Source organism: Archocentrus centrarchus, chromosome 16, assembly GCF_007364275.1.
Source record: "Archocentrus centrarchus isolate MPI-CPG fArcCen1 chromosome 16, fArcCen1, whole genome shotgun sequence".
NCBI classification, from domain to species: domain Eukaryota; kingdom Metazoa; phylum Chordata; class Actinopteri; order Cichliformes; family Cichlidae; genus Archocentrus; species Archocentrus centrarchus.
In genome coordinates, this window is record NC_044361.1 from 14058029 (window position 1) to 14064583 (window position 6555).

Consider the following 6555-nt stretch of genomic DNA (forward strand, 5'->3'; position numbering starts at 1 on the left):
GCAGTTTTATGTCTCTTTACTCACCAAATGAATGTTGCTCACCTTTTGTTAGCATATTTATCACATACAGTAAAATTATGAACACAGAGAAAAACATTTTTTTCTTTATTGACTGAGCCTTTTAGAATTACCTATAACTACTGTGTACTGTACTCAGGAGCTCAATGAATTCCAGCATGGTACCGTGCAGGAATGAAATTTCCTTGCTACTTAATATTCCAACTGTTGGTTGTATTATAAAAAAGTGGAAGCAATTGGGAACAACAGTAACTCAGCTACAAAGTAAAATCACCGAGCGCTGAGGTGCATAGTGTACAGAGTTCACCTTTCTGCAGAGTCAGTCACTACAGACCTCCAAACTTCACGTGGCCTTCAGATTAGCTCAAGAACAGTTCATAGAGAGCTTCATGGAATGGGTTTCAGTGGCCAAGCAGCTGCATCCAAGCCTTACATCAAGTGCAATGCAAAGCGTCAGCTGCAGTGGTACAAAGCACAACACCACTGGACTCTGAAGGCATGATTTGGTAGTGGAGATGGGTTCACTGGAGTGATGAATCATGCTTTTCTGTCTGGCAAGCCAATGAATAAGTCTGGGTTTGATGGTTGTCAGGAGAACGATACTTGTGTGGCTGCATTGTGCCAAGTGTAAAGTTTGGTGGAGGGGGGATTGTGGCTGCTTTTCAGGAGTTGGGCTAAATCCCTTAGTTCCAGTGAAAGGAACTCTTAATGCTCCAGCATACCAAGACATTTTGGACAATTTCACGCTCCCAGCTTTGTGGGAACAGTTTGGAGATGGCCCCTTCCTGTTCCAACATGACTGCACACCAGTGCACAAAGCAAGGTCCATAAAGACATGGATGAGCGAGTTTGGTGTGAAAGAACTTTACTGGCCTGCACAGAGTCCTGACCTCAACCCGAGAGAACACCTTTGGGATGAATTAGAGCGGAGACTGTGAGCCAGGCCTTCTCGTCCAACATCAGTGTCTGACCTCACAAATGCGCTTCTGGAAGAATTATTAAAAATTCCTATAAACACTCCTAAACCCTGTGGAAAGCCTTCCCAGAAGAACTGAAGCTGTTATAGCTGCAAAGGGTGGGCCGACATCATATTAAACCCTATGGATTAAGAATGGGATCAAGTTCATATGTGTGTGAAGGCAGATGAGTGAATTCTTTTGGAAATAAAATGTAGCTGATATCAAACTCTTTTTTTTTTTGTCTCAAAATGCAGCTTTCCATTAAACTTGATTAAACAGTAGTTTAAGTTGCTTTCTTTGTGTTTGAACATTTAGGAAGAGATCAACTCCAGGTATTTAAACTGTTGGATACTACTGAAGAAAACCTCGGGACAAGAAAACGAAGAGAAAAAAATTCAAGCTGTGAGCTTGACTGCAGATACAATGCTGTGTAGTGGTAAATTTGATTAGCATGAAAAAATGCCCACTACTAGCTAAAGTATGATGGCGCAGTTTGTTCTGTACAATATGAGATTGGTCCATCATCTCCCAGATTACCCACTACCTTTTTTTTCTCTTCAGTTCTCAGCGGAGACGGTCGCACTTTTCTTCTCTCCCCAGCCCTTCCTTTTTACCCTGCTTTGCTGCTTGCTGCTTTAGAGCCTCTCTTCACACAACTTCCAAACTGGAATTTATAATTATGGATCTGTTCAGCTGGTCTCTCAATGCCATTGTTTTGATCAAATTTTCACCACGAGGACATTGGGGGAAGGAAAACCCTATTCCCTCTTATTAATTGACATTCCAGCTGCCTACATTGTGGTTCCTGTGTGGTGTGGAAGATGATGTGCCTGGTCATATTGTCAATGGAGGACACACACATTTGGCTTATTGACACTGGGATTTCTCCGAATTGGACCTGGAGATACCTGGCTTGTCGTTGCAATTAAGGAAGTCTAGGCAGCTGTCTGGCCTTGGTAAGGCTGCTCATGACGGGAATACAGGAAGGTACAGACTCAAACTCAGACTCTGTATATCTGGAGTTGATTCGGAGGAGTAAGATCTTGGAGATGTATGTATCTGTTTCTGCACGGCGAAGGAACGAACCAAGAAGATTCGGATGAATTGGATTTTTTCGCCACAGAGAGGTGCCAGAAAGACTAAAGGCTGTCAACAAATTAATCAGTACAGTCTGTACCAAAACAAGTCGTAGAATCAGGAATTTGGCTCCCTGGCGGCCTTGGACTGCCGCTTATCAAATTGTCTCCAGGATGTTTTGTAAATAGATGCTCTACGCCCCCGCTGTCCTGTCTTCTTCTGACCTGTGTTGGACTGATCTCCTTGACCTAGCTGCTGATGAACTCTACATCTTATCAGAACTGTTAGCTGAGGAGGGAGTTTGAGTCAGCCCCACAGTAGCCCGACCCCCCCTTCTCGCCTCCGCTGGCTCCCCTTTCCATCCCTCCCCACCCTAGTGCTCCCATGCTTTATGTTTCTGCTCTATCGCAGAGGTTTTTGTAACCTTACACCGTGTATGTGCGTATGTATACAAAGTATGAGATGATTTTTTTCCTCACTCATCCCTAAATGTTTTCACTATTGTTTCTGTCTTTTTAATGGCAGCACCTCCAGAAGGGGGGGCAGCATGGCCACAGTTCACCTATCTCCCCATGTTTGTTTGTTTTGTCTTCTTGGATGGGTGTTCTGTTAACTGTAATTTCCACATTGTGGGATCAATAAAGTATCATCATCATCATCATCATCATCATCATCTAACAGACAGGCCAGAGATTTTTTACACTGGGCAATGCTTTGTTTGACATGGTGGTAAGTAGTACAGGAGCACCATAAGGAACTGTGCTGTCTCCATTCCTGTTCACCTTGTACACTTCAGACTGTCAGTGCAGCGCTACACTAGTTGATGATTTTGTGGAGTGGTCTGAGTGAAATCATCTGCTTAGGAAACAATGTGTGCGGTAAAATGTTGATGACTTTCTGGTGACACCAACAGACTGGATAAACTGATCTGTGAGGCTGTGTGACTATCTGATAACTACACACATCTGACACTGAAGCTCACTGAACATATTAGAGCTCCTTCAATAACAGGCTGATTTGACTAGTGTTACAAGGACAGATACAAAAAGCCTTTCTTACTTCTTAACTCTGTACAGCTCCTTTATTTTACCTCATTTCATTTCCATTCAGGTAATTTAATTGAAGTCTTTTATTTTGAGTAATTTTTACTTTATTGAACTACTTTGTTTTGTCAAACTATATTTTATTGGGAAAAAAGGACTGTTTTCATTTTTTTTAAAATGCTCTAGAAATGATTTGGGTAATATGTCTGTTATATGTGAATCCATATTTTGTACTGAACAATGAGAATACACTGTTAATAAGAAGGTTATCAGTCCCGCAGATGGTGGCCAGTATTTGTTGTTGTGTGGAATGGACTTTGTTACTGTATCTGAGTTGATCTGATATGTTTACTATGTGTGAGAGCGTGGTGAAGAAAATTGGTTTACTGAATGTGTTTATTTGTTAAGTCCTCTCTTTTCCTTTCATCATGTCCCAAAGGCAGCAGCCCAACAAAAGAAAGGGCTTCTGTCAATAGCAGTGGCAGAGATAAGACCCCCCAAAAATACCCCAGCAAACAACTTACAGTAATGCTGCATGATGTTACGTGCCGGTTTGCAAACTCTGTGTCTCTTCCACTTCGACTAACTAACTTCCTACATGTAAATGCACCACGTCTGCATTGAGTGATGATTTTGCAACAATCTAAATGGGATTGCATCTCTGTTAGCATTAGCAAACCTTGCACTCACAAGTTCCCCACTGTATCAAGATGTTAAAATTCTTCAAAACACACTTTATTTTTCTCTCTCTCTGAGATGTTTTGCAACCTTTGGTATCAGCTGCTGGCAAAGCACAGTGTTTGGGCATGAATTCATTCACTCATATAATGGCAACCAAAATAAACTTCAAGTCAAAATAAACAGGACCCCATTCTGGTAAATCTCGTAATTGAGTTGTTAAGCTGGGATGGAATTAAAAACTTCCCCTTCGGCTCATAATGTCAGTGGCTGTTTAGTTTATTTATAAGCTTTTTTTTTTTTCTAAATTGGAAAACAAGTATAATCTGATTCACATCAGAACAAATATGTGGGTCAAATTCATCTAAACCACATGTGATGAAAACAGGAGAGGACGATCTTTCGGTTAGGACCAAAAACAGCAGAGTCCCAACAAAAAGGACAAAAAGAAATAAAAACAGTCTTGCCGTAGCAAGGAGGTTAGCTTCGAGTGAAAATAAAGACAATTTAGCCACAGCATGATATGAAAGGCTCAGAATATTGACATTAATACTAACCGAAGGAAATATGGTAAGGAAAGAGGGGCTGAGTGAGGGATTCAGATTGAAGCTGAGAAATAAAGATGAACCTGGACAGAGAAAAACCTTTGATAACGATTATGGGGGTATTGCAGGTTTTGAAAGACAACACTTGGTCTGCAATAAGGCTTAGGGGCTTGTTGTAGGTCATGGGAAAGAATAGTGAGCCTGCCATAAAGACTGAAGGACAGTTAAAGGCCAGAGAACAATGGACATAGGACCAGGAAAAGCAGAACCCACAGGCGAAGAAAATGTGGACAATGGAAGGAAAGACATGAATACTTTCTGCTATTTTTTTCTGTTTCCTCTCTCACTTCAGCAGAAAATTTACTAAAATATAACCTTTGCCTGCAGCTCCTTCGACAGTGAAATCTCTCTTCCACAGCGTGGAAGAGAGATTAAGAGATTAATAATGATGATTAAATGCAGAGTGGCGTATAAACCCAGAGAGTGAAAACAGTTAAGTGAGGAAGAAAAAACTCAGTGTGTGATGGGAAGCCCCCCAGCAGTCGAAGCCTATTGCAAAGTAACTGAGGGAGGGTTTGGGGTCAACTGATTCAGCCCTAACTTTGAGCTTGATCAACAAGGAAAGTTTTAAACCTTATCTTAAATACAGACAGGCTGCATCTGTGTCCTGTAAGGTGACTGGTCATCCTCAACCTGAATTACACTGGCTCAACAAGTGAAATGGACGTACACTGGTATGAATGTGTAAACATATATACTTATACTCACAACAGTGCACACTCAGTTTCATGCAGGAAAAAGTACACCTCAATTCAAGGAAATGTGTTAGTACCAAGTGCAAAATTGAAAAATTTGATACAAATATAACTGTATAATCATAAATTAGTGTTCCTGCTCTGACCATGGAGCCACAGTGGTAGTTATGGACCTTTATATGACTATATGGCAATTTGCATGGGTAGTTTTTAACTTTTATGTTTATCTTTTGTGTCTTTCTCTCTGTCAGGGTTCAACTTCAGGCCGTGTCCGAGTGGTGGATGATGTTGATGATTGATGAGGTAGTGCCCTCTGATGGTGGATTGTATTCCTGCATGGCCATCAATGCTTCTGGAAATGCGTTGTACTGATGAACAATTAAATGAAAAAGAAGTGTCTTTATTCTTTATTTATAAACACTCTGACGCATGTTACTGATTTATGTTTTGTTATTTTCATCAGCTCAGCCCGGTCCACCTCTCTACCTGTCAGCCTCTTCAGGTCCAGCCTCAGTCCGCTTCTCACTGAAAACCACACCTGCCAGTGGAGGAACTCCAATAACAAGTTTTGTCCTGCAGTGGAAACAAAAGCCTGCAGAACAGTGGAAGGAGATCACCGTCTACAACATAGTTAAAACACACACTATATCCCTAATACCACCCGCTTCGAATGCATTTTAGTGTTTTTGTTGTATATCCTCCTCATCTGTCATCATTAATTTTTCTTTTCCATTTCTCATATGATCTTCTGCCTCCTTATATTCACTCAGGCTCATGGAGAATGCTAATTGTCCCACATTTACATCTACAACAAGGTATTTTACAGTCGTCCTTCACCATGCTCCTAGTAAGACTAACATGAAAGTGAACTGTGGCAATGATACCACTGAACAGGCTCTTTATCCATTATTTTTTAGGGTCTGGTTGAATAAAGATGTTATATTAGAATGTGTGTGCAGAGAACAAAAGAAGAAGTGAAGTAATCATAACTGCATGAGAAAGGTCAGTCAGACTAAGTCTGTGTCAAAAAGTCTAGTTTTTATCATCAAAGACAGCTTTGTAATTATATGTATTGGTATAAGCCACACAGCTGTAATATGGAGTCTCTGATTTATCATTCCTGGTACAGTGAGCTCATGTTAGTCTTTTGAAATGTAAGCAATGAACTTCCTCAGGAAATAACTGATGCCCAACTCTTTTTTGTCCCAAAGTCGTGTGTATAAACAGGGAAAACAGCAGTTTTAGTTGCTTTCTTCATGTTTGAACAGTGATAAAAGTGATAAAGTCCAGTTCTGTAAACAGTTGCAGACTGCTGAGCAGAACTTCATGACCAGAAAACAGTGAGTGAAACTCATACATCTTACTGTTTGGAGAGGCAATGCTGTGCAATGATGAATATGGCGAACCTCAGAAAAAGGTCAATGCCATGAAATAATTGTCAGAAAAATCTTTTTTTGGATTGTTTTTTGAACCCTCTGAT